The sequence below is a fragment of the Atractosteus spatula genome (genome assembly GCF_055471065.1).
Source record: "Atractosteus spatula isolate fAtrSpa1 chromosome 16 unlocalized genomic scaffold, fAtrSpa1.hap1 SUPER_16_unloc_1, whole genome shotgun sequence".
NCBI lineage: Eukaryota > Metazoa > Chordata > Actinopteri > Semionotiformes > Lepisosteidae > Atractosteus > Atractosteus spatula.
Genome location: NW_028296631.1, coordinates 2,339,857 through 2,354,766, shown reverse-complemented (window position 1 = coordinate 2,354,766; position 14,910 = coordinate 2,339,857). Strand labels below are relative to the sequence as shown.

The following is a 14,910-nucleotide window of genomic DNA, read 5'->3' as shown; positions in this document are numbered from 1 at the left end:
GAGTGTCCTAGGTGGAGCCAAGATGAAGTGTCACAATTGCCCAGGGGAGGATTTCAAATGTTTAAGATGGTAAAAATAACCGGAAGTGATCCCCCAGTCCGGCGCAGTCTAACGTACTTCTGTCATATAAAGTGAAACTAGATGTCGAACTGGAGCCTCACCATTTGCATAAGTGAGGCTCCAGTTATACATCTAGTTTCACTTTAAATGACAAAACTGAAGAGACTTAAAAGAGCTGGAGAGGATTTCTTACAACTTTTGAGCTGGCACAGTTTTCGAAAACGTTTTCTTCACGCTGCACTATACAACACAGACAGCCAAGAGTCTCCAAAACAAAACGAATTGACAGATAGGAGAAAAGTCCCACTCGTCCTAAAGTTCCCAAAATCCAGCACTGAGCGTAAACAAAGTGTTCAAGTAGCGTGGGAATGCTACCCCTAATCCTAGCTGGAGTTTGAGCGTCTGGTTCAGAGTTTGCTCAAGAGTTTACCTTTCACAGATGCGCAAAGATGAATGTTGAGGGTGCACGCTTCAAGGCGCCTTACAGTGCAGGGAGTGATTAGAGACGATTCGTGACGTGTGCTCGTTCCCATATACCGTACGCCCCGGGTTGCAGTGCTAGGATGACGTCCAATACCGCTTCGGCACGTAACGGCATTATATTCAAGTGCAGGACGTGAGGGTTTTATTTTGTTCGTTTTGTTCTGCTCTGCTTTGCTTTGTTTTGCTTTCCATGGCGTTCGTAAGAGCGTCAATAAAAAGGCGATTCCTGCGTCTAACACGAATGTAAGAGCTATTTCAAGTGCGGCTTCTAAAATGCTTGTAGACATTTGTCTGTTGTTGATTGTTTTTTTGTGTCTAACAAAGTGCCATTTTCCTGTCCAGACGGGAAGACTTTATCATTCCCACATGAAGCCACCCTTCAGTCCTCTGAGGCGTGTCTCTCTGCAAGGCTTGTATTTTGGAAAGGTTTTTTTTTTAATGGAGAACAACTTTGAAAAAGGTTTTCGCCGGCGCCTCGCGATCCATGTGAGATTGTAGCAAGAACGCAGCATCACTGGCGCGCGCTGTAGTCGTGGCCGAGTGGTTAAGACGATGGACTAGAAATCCATTGGGGTCTCCCCGCGCAGGTTCGAATCCTGCTGACTACGGTGTCCTCCTCACGTCGTTGTGTGCCGGCGCAAGCAAGGAAAAGTGCCTTCCTGCTTTTCCTGGTGGTTTTAAAACGCGAGATCGCTTGTACCCGCTGCCTTGGAAAGAAATGTCTACATGTTTACTTGCACATTGTCTATTGTTTGTTTGTACATTGTGTTGATGCACTGTTTGCACTTTGTCTTGTTTTTTACACTTGTTTTACAATCGAGAGACCTTCTGTAAGTAAGAATTCCATTGTACCAGTACCGGTTACATATGGCAATAAAGTTCAAGTTCAAATGCTTCAGCGTCCGCAAACGGCATTTTGCAGCTGGAAGCAGATGGCGACGCTTTTTGCGGTCGCGTGTCTTGTGCCCCATTTCCGGCCTTTAACATCGAATCAATAAAGCTGTTAGAACCGACACCATAGGTGCTTTTCTTACAACTTTTGATCTGACTCAGTTTCGGAATGCAATTCCTGAACACTGCGAGAGACAACCTACAGATGCAGCCATTCAAAATGAGCGGTAAAAACCCGTGGTACAGTAACCAACCCGCAGGGCACCGTAGGGCACCGCGGTAAGTGATTGGCTGGCCAAAATGACCGACAGGGGCACTCGTGGTGCATTGGTTGGTAGTGAAAAGATTTAATCATCTAATGTCTTTACTGTGCACATTTCAATCCGCTTAGTTTTGAATATTTATATGGAATTTTACCACTAAAGGGAAATTTTAGTAGCTGAGCATAAAAAGAAGAGGAGCATAACGCATGTGAAGGTCATAAACGATATTAATTTAGGAACATAAACATTACTGTATGTACATAAACTGTACTGTGTATGGCTGGTGTTGATAGTTTAAAGAAAAAATACACACCAGTCTTCCATTTCTCCCTAAACATTTTAAGCATGAAAGTTGTATGAAATGGTACCCAAATATGTGATTGCTATATAGAATGAATTTTAATTTTTAAAAATTATTTAAGACGAAAATTAAGCTGTTTACATCTTCCGCCTGAGAACAGTCACCCGTTGCTACCCAACGCAGAAACACAGCCACTAACTAGCAAAGAGAGGACATTAGCTAGCCAATATGATAAAGAAATAAATGATAATTTTGTTTATTTCTTTTGCACATTTATTTGAACATTTCCATCGATTGTACAAGCACTTGGAAACTGTCCAATCCCTAGTTCATCAAGCATTTACCGGTCTGGTGCCGGTCTGTGTCTTCTAGGATATAATGCCAGCAAACTCTTGTTTTTATGTCCACTACAACTACGCTGGGCAAACGTTCCGAGGTCAAATTCTTCCAGCACGGGGGTACCTTTAAAGCGGAGACGACGGCACCGAAATTTTTTGGCGCGCCTTCTCTTTAAAGCCCTGGCCAAATATGAAGACAGTACGTACAGTTATAATTCAAACGGAATTAAAAACTACACATCCCAGTTACCATGGTGGTTTTTGTGATCATTGCATTTAACCAACGAAACAGGGCGAAAAATCAGTCACATGACTTTGGGGCAGAGTTTCGAAAGCTTAACCTATCAGCAACAAAGCGAAATTTATACGATAGGCTACCTCAAACTGTCAGTTACACGACTGTGTATGTCGCTTAAGCCACTCCTATTTGGCATTTTAGTTATGGAGGCGAGAAGACGCCCCCCCCACCCCCCTCTCTGGGTGTCTGATTTGCCGCCATCTTTAACTGTTCGGTGTCCGAATCAGAATAGCTACGCGTACGAAATAAAGTTAATCCCAACTACAAAACATATATTTTTGTGGTAAGAGGGCGCAAAACATCAGTATTTACTGCTATTAATTACTGTTCGATTTATAGTTGAAATCTGAGCCTAGATATAAATTTAGATATAAAGTTAAAATATCGACAAAGCAATGTAGGAAATACAGAGAAAATAAATCCTTTCTGACATCTAAAATCAGTTTCGATCAAGGTCTCTAAAACGAACAAGAAAAAAAGGATTTTCGGAGGGCAATTACGCTGTGTTTATATAGAATAACTGATTTATGAGCAATCTAATTTCTTGTTCGTTTAAAACAGTGAAATGTCAGCTGCAAAAGATCGCACCAGAAACAGCACTCTCTCTGCCTGTCATAGACGTTCAGGAAAGGCTGAATGAAGTCATGTCAAGTACAATAATTTGGTGATCAATAATAACAGTTGTAGGACAGTATATAAGGAGGATAAGGATTTTGAAGTTGACTCGACATCTGATAGGTAACCAGTGCAAGGACTTGAAAACAGGTGTAATGCATCCCTGATAGGATTCTTGCTGTCATATTCTGAACATATTGAAGATTGCTCAGTGTGGATTTAATTTCCCCAGTGAACAGGATGTGCATTTATTAATTCTAGAAAAAAAGCTGTCTGTCTGCAAGGTTTGTATTTTGGAAAGGTTTTTTTTTTTTAACGGAGAACAACTTTGAAAAAGATTTCCGCCGGCGTCTCGCGATCCGTGTGAGATTGTAGCAAGAACATGGTGCGGCTTCTTAAATGCTTGGGGCAGGCAGAGAGAGTGCTGTTTTCTTGATTTCTCTAGTTCCCTTTAAAATAAACTATTATTCCGCAATGCAGAGTATTACATGGCCAGTATTTACACATGATATTTGTGATTTAAAGAAATTAACACAAGCAGCTTTTGGAGATTTAAGTGTTGGCTGAGTTATTGCAGGATAAAAGACTAGAGATGTTGGCAAGAAGAAGATAATTTGGGGAAAGCTGAGGAATACACTTATAACAAGAACACTTCCTAATGGGGTTAGGCATACTTTTGATGAAGATGATGAAGTTAACAGACTATATGTTTACATAGATACTGAAATAAGGATTGTATTTTAGATTATGTGTAGTTGCTGGCATTGAACTGTGTGTTGGATGCACATGAATTGAAGGAATGGGCAAACATAGCTGATGCGGATCCACAGAGCCAGCATATTAAGATGTTTATAATTAGAGGCAATTTGTTTAAATAACTAGGTATGGATACTGATGTGCAAGAGAGGTGGAAAGGCTGTTTCCTTAAGCCAGCACTATAAAATATTTTATTCTCAGTGAGATGCTGCCATTTCATCGTGGGTTTCTAACACTGTGTATAGTTCCATCCACACAGTGCCTTTACTTCCATCCATTTCTAATCTCTTTATCCAGTACAGAGGATTTGGAGCCTATCCCAGTAAGCAACGGACACAAGGCAGAATACACCCTGGACATAGCGCCAGTCCATCACAGGACAGACAGACACAAACACACACACACCAGGGCCAGTTTTCCCATAAACCAATTAACTTACCAGTATGTTTTGGAGTGCGAGAGGGAGTCATATCACACATATGGAGAAAAACCATGTAACCCAGAGAGAACATGTAAACCCCACACACACAGGATGGCAGGAATTGAACCTAGGACCCCAGTGCTGCAAGATAGCAATGCTAACCACTTCGCCACCATTATAAAGGAATGGATATCTTAGTTATCTTTCTAGTTCACAGGTTTGCATGCATAATTTAATTTTGAAAGCCACTGAGACATCAGGTACTACTGTTGTATTTATGAAAAAGAAACAAAACAAAAAACATACTAACAACTGTGCCATCCTACTCCTTAGTTAATACATTTTATTATTCATAAACAGTTAACATTGTTAGCAAAATATTTTGAATTATATTTAACCCTATTTTTTCTTTAGTTTTGTATTTAACTTATTATATGATAGTCAGACTTAATGTATATTTGAACAATGAAAATATATTTTTACAAGATATGGGGGAAAGTGCAACAGCTTATTACAGTGCTAAATTTAATATTATTGATTGCTAATAGTTTATGCTAACACCTAACTTTCTTAATTAGATGTATTTAAAACAGTGAACTAAGAGTAACATACTATTCAGAAATACAACCGAAAATAGTTTTGTGGTGTTTGTATGGATGAAACGTTTCTAAAATGTATAACGTAACAAAATTAAAGACGATTAAAATCTGTAATCTTTCCACTTGTAATGTCATTAGACAGAACAACACGTTTCTGGTTTGTTTTAATTAGTATTAGTTAGTAGTTAGTAGTTTTAATTTAATTAGTATTGCAATTCGCACTGATTCCCTTGCGAAGATATGGACTTAAGAATATTCGTGCCTGGTCAAAAAATGGCATTAAGCACTTAAAATTAATATGGTTAATAATAGTAAACTGTAACATGCTGTAACAAGATCGGTTAAACTGCGAAGAAAATGCTTTCAGAGAAAATGTTTCAGGTGTGAAGAACATAGATCTCCAATGCAATTTCAACCAAACCTGTTCCCACACACCCTGCCCCCACTACCATTAGAATATACACAAAGCACTGAAATCTTTCGAGCTAATGATCAGGTGACCCGAGAGAGAGCGAGAGAAACACCAAGGGGTGCATGGAAAACGGGCGATCTCCCCAGACTGTCCGCCCGTTTCACTGTTACCTGGATACCTCTTTATTTAGAACTCACTAACACTGATTTTTAGTTTCGAAGGATTCAAGTAGGGTTTTAGATGAAAGGCAGCGACCTTAATCAAGCCCAAATCATAATTGAACCCATTCAGAGCCTACATTACATTTTAGCGTTTCATTCTGAGCAGAAGACCCTCACACCTGAAGAAGGCCTGCATTTTCTCTCTTCTCTTTTAAGCATGTGTACAATGTGTAATACAATTACAATGTGTAATTACAATGCTGTAATACAATGTAGCGGCGAGGCTTAATAATAAGGCAGAATTAAGTGTTTCTGAGCTTCCCAAATGAGGCCCCATTTCTCTGTTCATCTCTGTGGTGCAGCCACAGAGAGACCATTAGTGCAGGGTGATTTAAGGTTTCCTAGGACAGCTCCCAAAGGGGGATGCACTTAGCTAAGTCTGGCTATCATGATCAATGGTCATCCATTGGCGCCTATCTGTCTAGGGAGTGCCAGTTGGACATCTGGACTGCATTACTAAGTGTCAGGAGTAAGTGACTCATATCTCACCTTGATCAACCAATCAGGGACTGGTAGGGCTGAGTAACCCACGTGGGACTCTGATGCCCATGGAACTTTCAGCCAATCAACGAGCTGAAGTTCCTCCAGGTAAAAACAGGCAACACAGGCCTGGAGATTCAGAAGGGGAGATTCAGTAAGATTCAGTAAGATTCTGGAGAGGATTCTGTGGACTGTTCTAAAGGGAATTCAAAGGAGAATTCCAGGGCAGGACGGCCCAGGAGCAGAAGGCTCCCAAGGGCAGGACATTCTCGCAGCGCGCCTCCTGACCATCCTGAGACTCAGCCCGGACAACCACGGAACGGCCAGTGTGTCCGAGTGCCAGAACTTTCCTTTGTTCTAAGAGTCTAGAGTGGAGGTTGCCAGAGAGTAACCAGCAGCAGGCCTCGTGAACAGGTCAGAACTGTGGACAGCTGAATCACTATTCAGAACTAGCTCTTCGTCAGGAGCGAACCGGTCCTCTTCCTGACTTGCTGGGACCCACAGTCATCTTTTCTCCTGTGCACAAACTTTGCTAGTTAAAACCAACACTAACTAGCCGGTCAGTGAGCATCAGCAGCGCACCGTCGCGAGCCGCACAGCACAACCTGGCACCGAGCCAGACAGCGCGGATTGGACAGCAACAGCCTGCAACTGTTTCTTTGTGCCCGCAGGAGATCTGAATCCCCAGAAATTGGATGAGTATTCAACTTCAATGCATTACAGCTCGAGAATTCAATTGTTATCCCAACCAGTTGATATCAATTTAATTCCTAAGAGTTATGTACTTGTTTTGGGTATCTAATGTAGAAGTTGTAACCAAGTTCACTTTACGAAACGGTCTTAATGAATGATATACTGAACGTATGTCCTCTTGATATATGTAACTCTTTGTAACTGATTGAATATATACCTTTTGTATTCTGATAACCCTCTCGATAAGATCTGTTAGGTTTACATGCATATTCTATGTATTAATAAATGTATCCTCGTGTATTAGTACCTGTGCGTGTGCGTTGTTTGAGTTATGTCGCATGGTTGGATTCTAAAGCCATCAAAAGAATCAACTTTGTGATTTACTGCTACAATTGATAATTGTCACAGTAAATGCCCAATCCCTACAGAACTGGTGCCTTCAGAGAGCCACTATGATTACATATTTGGCGTCCCTGAACGGCTATGAAACACTACATATTTGGCGTCCCTGGACTGGCGTGGCAAGACTGAAATGAATCAACCAAGCGGAATAATTCATATAAAACGCCGCGGGTTTCATACACGACAATACAGTGTGCTGAAAGCCGAAAGGAAAAAAGTTCCCCTTGCTCTTTAAGCAGTGCTTGATTGTTTTGTGATCTTTTGCAATCTACCGGGTTGATTGCATACTTGATCTTGTGGTTTTCTGTGGTAAAACTGTGATTTCGTACTGAAAAGTAATACTCTTTAAGTTTAACGATGGTTGCTAAAAGGTCTGAATTCGAGTCGCTATTAAGCACTCTCTCTAGCAGTGACAAGTCTGACCACGATCTCCGTCATATCTCCGTCAGCGGAGAAGCTAGGAGAATAAACCTCCATTCTCTGAGAGAGCTAGCGAAGGACATAGAGAGATTTGACCCCGCAGTGTCAGAGAATAATATCGAGAGTTATATTCAGGACCTCAGGTATACCCTGCAGTACCTGCCAAACGCCACAGAACAGGAGAAAGTGTTTCTGGTCAGGAAAACTACCAGCAGAGCCGTACATGAGTGGATGGCTAGGCAGATGAAAGAAGTCTGTAATGACTTTGAAGAGCTGTGTCAAGCACTTATCGAAGAATACAGTGCGTTTATTGACCCGACTGCCGCGATAGCCGCCGCCCTTAACATTAAGCACGAGAGAGCAGAGTCCCCTCGCGAATATTACGAGAGACTTAGACGAACTTATTTTGCAGGGCGAAATGATGAGGGTTGCGAAGAGAACACACATTTCAAGGGTTTATTCATTGCGAATCTCCACCCATCAGTCAGAAAGATGATCTTAATGCATAAAGATGCACAGACCATGAAAATGACTGATATTAAGAGATTCGTGCAGAAAGCCTGGGAGTATGATGTCCAAAGTCGCTCTGAGCAAAAAGCTGCTAAAGCGACTGTGTTCGCCGTCAGAGCCAGCAGGGTTAATTCCCCCCTGCTCGAAGGAGCACAGGCTCCTGAGCTGGCTAAGCCCCGTTCCAAAGCAGCACACAGGACCGCACCCAGCGTCCTAAGTGCCATGAGAGCACCGGGGGAGGGAAAGGGCTAGAAAAAGCTGAACAAAAGGATTCAGTAGCCACCCGCCTGGCCAGGCTTGAACAAGCTTTATTAGGACAGGGACAACCGCTCCCCAAGGCTGCCGGAAGCGTGAATGAGCTGATACTCTCCACTGGAGGAGGCGGAGACCCGCCCCCTCCCACTCCCTCAGTCTATCTGATTGAGCGGAAGGGTTCCTGCCTGGATGAGGCCAGCCACTCCCAAGCGAGTGCTGACTCCACCCCTGAAGTCACAGAGCAGGCAGTAAAACACAGAGGAAAAGCAGGAAGCTTTTACCTCAAGGCTGCCATGGGAGATGTCTTACCCAGTGAGACACTGATTGACACTGAGGTTGAAAGGTGTTTGATGTCACACGGCAAGCTCAAACGGGTTGAAAAAGAAAAGGGCATGTGACTCAGAGTGGAACCTTTGGTGGATCACCAGAAAGGCAAAGTGTGGAAACAGGTCAAGGCTCCTAAGCCTTCTGTACAGAAGGAAAGGGGGGCCAAGAGGCAGACTGTGCTCACACAGTGCCCACCGAACACAGAAGCCTATGCGGAGATTCCTTCTGTTCCCTCTGGACAAGAAATAAAAATATTATCTTGTTTCCCAGATATACAGGGAAGTCGTGCCCTGGCCAAGGTCACAACAGCCTCCATGCCACAGGAGCGGTGCTCCAAGCAGCCGCCTGATCCACCAGGTAAAGCACACCCCTTTTACATCCCTAAAGAGGAGCAGATCTCCCCACCTGGCGATGAAAAGGAGCTTTCCCTGTGCACCCTGGCACCCAAGAGGGGTCAGGACCACCACCCCGCAGTGGTGGAAGGGATCCAGATGGCAGGAGAGCAGGTTGGTGATGTAGCCCTCACCCTTAGCCCTGAGAGGTCCTCTATTAGTGAGGATCTGCTTGAGCAGCTGTCACAGGGCCACCACCAGGTGCCCCTGGTGCAACATTCACAGGTTAGACAGGAGGTCCAGCTGGACGCTGAGACTACTGCGCTGTGGACACACCTGATCCCAGATGCCGATTCCCTCTGCTGTGACCCAGGGAACCTGCAGTCAGGTAACATTATTTCTCACAACTTCCAGGTAGTGAGTGAGACTGACCTGATTGTTCCTGCCTCAACGGCAGGGTTGCCAACACACCCAGTCCCCCAGAAGGGACAGGGAATGAAAGCCGAGCCGGTTTTCTTACAGCCACCAGCTCAGTCTGTCAGTCTGAGTCTGACCAACAGTGGTTCAGCCAGACTGGAGCTGGATGGTCAAGTCACCCGCCTGCCAGTGCAGGACATCGCAAAGAGGGGTGTCAGAATCCCCGCCTGCACTGACATGGGCCTGGTGGGTGATAGTAAGTTCAAAGACAATGAACTAGCTATCCCAGTGCTGGGGCAGCTCCCTGAACCCCTAGCGAGGGAAGGGGGGAGCGAGCAGGTGTCCTACACCCACGCCCAGCGAACGATTGTAAACATGCCGATAGAGGGATTCCTCAATCAGGAAGTGTGCAGGGTGGACCTGAACAGTGAGAATGGGGTAACAATCCCAGATCACTCAGGTGCTCCAGATGACCACTCAGCCAAGGGTCAGGCATGCTCCACCGCTGCACCGCCCCCTGCAGGTTTCCTAGAGCACAGGCATGAACAAATCGAAAAAGCAGATGCCCTGGAAATGGAGGAGCAGCATCAGCCGCTGCGTCAGATCTCCCCAGATTTCCAGGATGTTGGTGCCCAAGATGCCACATGGCATACTGAGAAAGACACCATGTACATGCTGCGCCAGCTTAGAAAGACAACAGTCACTCAGAAGGAGATGACTGGGGTCAGCCACCCGAAAAGACTTTTGGGAGGACTGATTGCTGCCGCCACTGTTGCACGTTTGCTTTTTCTGGTAGGTTTGTGTGCTACTGGCACTCTCACCCTGACTGCCCCAAGAAGGCAGGTGTCAGAGATGCCAGAAGGTAGTGACAGACTGTATCAACAGCAGCAAAAGTTGGAAAGCTTAGGGAAAATCCTACAGGCAACTTCCTATGCAACAGGGTTAAACCTTATTCCCCAACCAGTGGACATGATTGTTGGTGTTATACAGTGGGTTTATGCTTGTGTGCAACAGGCCAGAATGTTGACACAAGACCTGTTAAGGGAGCTTGGTGCCACTGTAGCCAGTCTAACCACGGCACAAAATCCCAACCCACTTGATTCCACTCTTCTCAGTAGAGGAGTATGTGACATTAACCCCATCGCTCATAGCTCACCCAGAAGGCAATCCAAGATTGAATTTGGTTCCAAATCTTGAGATGGGTATGGCTACCAAAGCTATCCATTGGCTGTGTCTAAACGATTCACCAATGAAGGGTGTAAAGCTACTAACGAGCAGAGGGAGGTTAATGAACCCCATGAAGAGCAGGTGGGAAGTAAATGGCTGGTCAGCACACCACATTTAACTGACACTATGACTTGTGACAGGTATGATACAGCTACCACAAAGCAGCTACCTAACCAAACAGTTTCCTGTAAGTTCCCGAGGAGGCCATAGTACAGCTTGGTGACTTAACACTGTACTGTCTGGAACCAGACAACATAAGACCATACTTGAGGTCATGGATACCTTCAGGTGCCACACTATTGAATTGGATAGAAATCCAAGAAACAGTAGGCCCTGAAGAGGTACAGGTAGTTGAGTTTGCTTTAATGGAACAAACCTCCAAACCACCCTGGCAGGTGCCCAACACAGGTGTTGTGGTTCATCAGGGGGGCTGGGAACAGGAACCGGTGTTATTGTAACACTGCTGCTGGGAAGCTGGATAATGACTGACAGTGTACTCTGAAAGCTGTACTCTTACATCAAGATGTACTCTGGGTAGCATGAATGAGTCAAAGGTAGCATGTCAAAAGAAAGGAAGTGACTTCTCCCCAAATATCTACTACAGAGGTATCAGATATTGACAGTGAGCTTCCTGATGTGTAATTCCTAGACTTAGATAATGTCTCCTACCGTGTTTATACATACTCCAGATGTTATTCATCCTGTTTGTATCCAATGCTGGTTCTGGTATGAATTCTCGAGGAGTAATGTGGACATTTAAGATTAATGTTCTAATGGCAAGGGACATCACTTAACTCTGTTTTGTTTTGAAGGCAACAATGCCTCAGGACCTCGTGACCTTCAAAAAGGGGGGATATGTAGCGGCGAGGCTTAATAATAAGGCAGAATTAAGTGTTTCTGAGCTTCCCAAATGAGGCCCCATTTCTCTGTTCATCTCTGTGGTGCAGCCACAGAGAGACCATTAGTGCAGGGTGATTTAAGGTTTCCTAGGACAGCTCCCAAAGGGGGATGCACTTAGCTAAGTCTGGCTATCATGATCAATGGTCATCCATTGGCGCCTATCTGTCTAGGGAGTGCCAGTTGGACATCTGGACTGCATTACTAAGTGTCAGGAGTAAGTGACTCATATCTCACTTTGATCAACCAATCAGGGACTGGTAGGGCTGAGTAACCCACGTGGGACTCTGATGCCCATGGAACTTTCAGCCAATCAACGAGCTGAAGTTCCTCCAGGTAAAAACAGGCAACACAGGCCTGGAGATTCAGAAGGGGAGATTCAGTAAGATTCAGTAAGATTCTGGAGAGGATTCTGTGGACTGTTCTAAAGGGAATTCAAAGGAGAATTCCAGGGCAGGACGGCCCAGGAGCAGAAGGCTCCCAAGGGCAGGACATTCTCGCAGCGCGCCTCCTGACCATCCTGAGACTCAGCCCGGACAACCACGGAACGGCCAGTGTGTCCGAGTGCCAGAACTTTCCTTTGTTCTAAGAGTCTAGAGTGGAGGTTGCCAGAGAGTAACCAGCAGCAGGCCTCGTGAACAGGTCAGAACTGTGGACAGCTGAATCACTATTCAGAACTAGCTCTTCGTCAGGAGCGAACCGGTCCTCTTCCTGACTTGCTGGGACCCACAGTCATCTTTTCTCCTGTGCACAAACTTTGCTAGTTAAAACCAACACTAACTAGCCGGTCAGTGAGCATCAGCAGCGCACCGTCGCGAGCCGCACAGCACAACCTGGCACCGAGCCAGACAGCGCGGATTGGACAGCAACAGCCTGCAACTGTTTCTTTGTGCCCGCAGGAGATCTGAATCCCCAGAAATTGGATGAGTATTCAACTTCAATGCATTACAGCTCGAGAATTCAATTGTTATCCCAACCAGTTGATATCAATTTAATTCCTAAGAGTTATGTACTTGTTTTGGGTATCTAATGTAGAAGTTGTAACCAAGTTCACTTTACGAAACGGTCTTAATGAATGATATACTGAACGTATGTCCTCTTGATATATGTAACTCTTTGTAACTGATTGAATATATACCTTTTGTATTCTGATAACCCTCTCGATAAGATCTGTTAGGTTTACATGCATATTCTATGTATTAATAAATGTATCCTCGTGTATTAGTACCTGTGCGTGTGCGTTGTTTGAGTTATATCGCATGGTTGGATTCTAAAGCCATCAAAAGAATCAACTTTGTGATTTACTGCTACAATTAATAATTGTCTCAGTAAATGCCCAAACCCTACAGAACTAGTGCCTTCAGAGAGCCACAACGTTACATATTTGGCGTCCCTGAACGGCTATGAAACATTACAACAATTTGAATCGTATGAGGGTGGGGGGGAGGTGTCTTTCGCTGGAAATCTCGCCTGCTTCTACTTTACGAGTACAACCCCCTCTCTGCCAGAGTGCTGGCTGTGACGAATTAAACCGGTTTCACAGGTTTCAATCACAGACCATGTGACATGGGAGTCAGGAAACTAACACACAGCGCCACCGGATTTGATAACACTATAAAAACGCTATAAAATAATGTGACTAGGCACAGAACAAGTTTACAGCACAGTACAATAATAAATGCTGACCATGACTTTAGAAGCATAAATTGCCTTACACTCAATTTAAACACAAGCTGTCTTTAGCCCTCTAAGCTGGTTCATACAGAAATGTAGAGATCCAGGCTCAGAACACACAGCTTCATTAGCGAATACATATGCAGGACAACTAGAGAAGACGTTTTACAGAGGATGGATTTTTAGAAACATCCCATCAGTGACATCACTGAAGTCAACTCCTAGGTCCTGTAACTGTCATGTGGATAGTTTCACAAGAATCAGACAAAGGTTTAAGCATCGCTTGTTCTAGATAAAACTGCAAAAAAAACAACAACAACCCATAATGTACTTCTTTGCGGCTCTGTTTGCCCAAATCATATATTCACAACGTGAAATCTAGAAAATAATATTACGTAACCAAAATCCGCAATATGGAAACAGAACCTGTGTAATTGTTGATAGATGATGTACTCGTAACATTTTTTCAAGACGAACTACAACATTTAAAAAATGACTTGTATGTACTTGATATCTCTAATCAATCCACGGGTCCCAGCACAAAACGAAACTAAAACGCATACCGTTTCGCGCTTCTTATTAGTTGCTCAAAAGTAATTTGACCGTATGAAATGCATAATATAAACCTAGAAACATATACGTGAGCAGTACTTAAGCACTGTAGTATCGGTGTTAAGACATACCTCTCAAATACTGTAAATCAAGTTAAAAATATCTCAAGACCGATTCTGGTCATAATGAAACCATGTTTCGTGTATGTTTTCTTTAAAGTACCGAGACCAGCCATATACTGTATGTTTATGTTCCAAAATTAATATCGTTTATGGCCTTCACACGCGTTGCAGTATGCTCCTATTCTTTTTATGCTCAGCTACTAAGATTTCCCTTCAGTGGTAAAATCAGATATGAATATTCAATACTTAAACGGGCACAGTTAAGACATTAAATATACATATACATACTGTATACAGTACAGTTTTCATACGGTAATATGTTTATGTTCATAAATCAATCTCTTTTATGAGCATGTGAAAGGCATGGTGAATCGATTCTCAAAAATTACTGTACTTTGCATGATTGGAAACAAATGCGTGATTGCGAAATGCTGTGGTGTTACTTTTACAAAGACGGTCAATGAAAAAAAGAATGTTGACCAGGGCAATACTTTGAGTTTACACTTACAGCTTGTCCAAGGTCATTCATTATTAATACTATTAGTAATATCTTCGTTAAAGACTTTGATGGCCACAGCTCAAACATGAGAGGTTGAGCTTTATTAGCTCCACCTTGCGGAAATTCCGGATACTATTATTTTGCTTGTCGTATTATAGGAGAATTTACGGTAACTCGCGGTATTTACCGGTAGCTTGCGGTAGACTGCGTACAGCGTACCGCAAAATAATGCGGTATCGCCCACGCATTTTGAATGGCTGCATCTGTAGGCTGCCAAAAGTCTCCGAAACCAAATTTTGATAGCAGAAAATTCTCACTCGTCCAGAAGTTCCCTTGGGACCCAACATCCAGCTCAGAGTGGTAAAAAAGCGTCTTTTTTGTAGACGCTTGCAGCGTGCATTGGTGGTTCAGTGGTAGAATTCTTGCCTGCCACGTGGGAGGCCCA

The 14,910-nt window shown here is 43.7% G+C and overlaps 1 non-coding gene across 1 annotated transcript; it reads left to right on the top strand.

The window, feature by feature from the left end:
• Nucleotides 1-1,069: 1,069 nt before the first annotated feature.
• On the top strand, nt 1,070-1,151 carry trnas-aga (transfer RNA serine (anticodon AGA)). The gene has a single exon. It is a non-coding gene; the product is annotated as a tRNA-Ser (tRNA).
• The last annotated feature ends 13,759 nt before the right edge of the window (nt 1,152-14,910 follow it).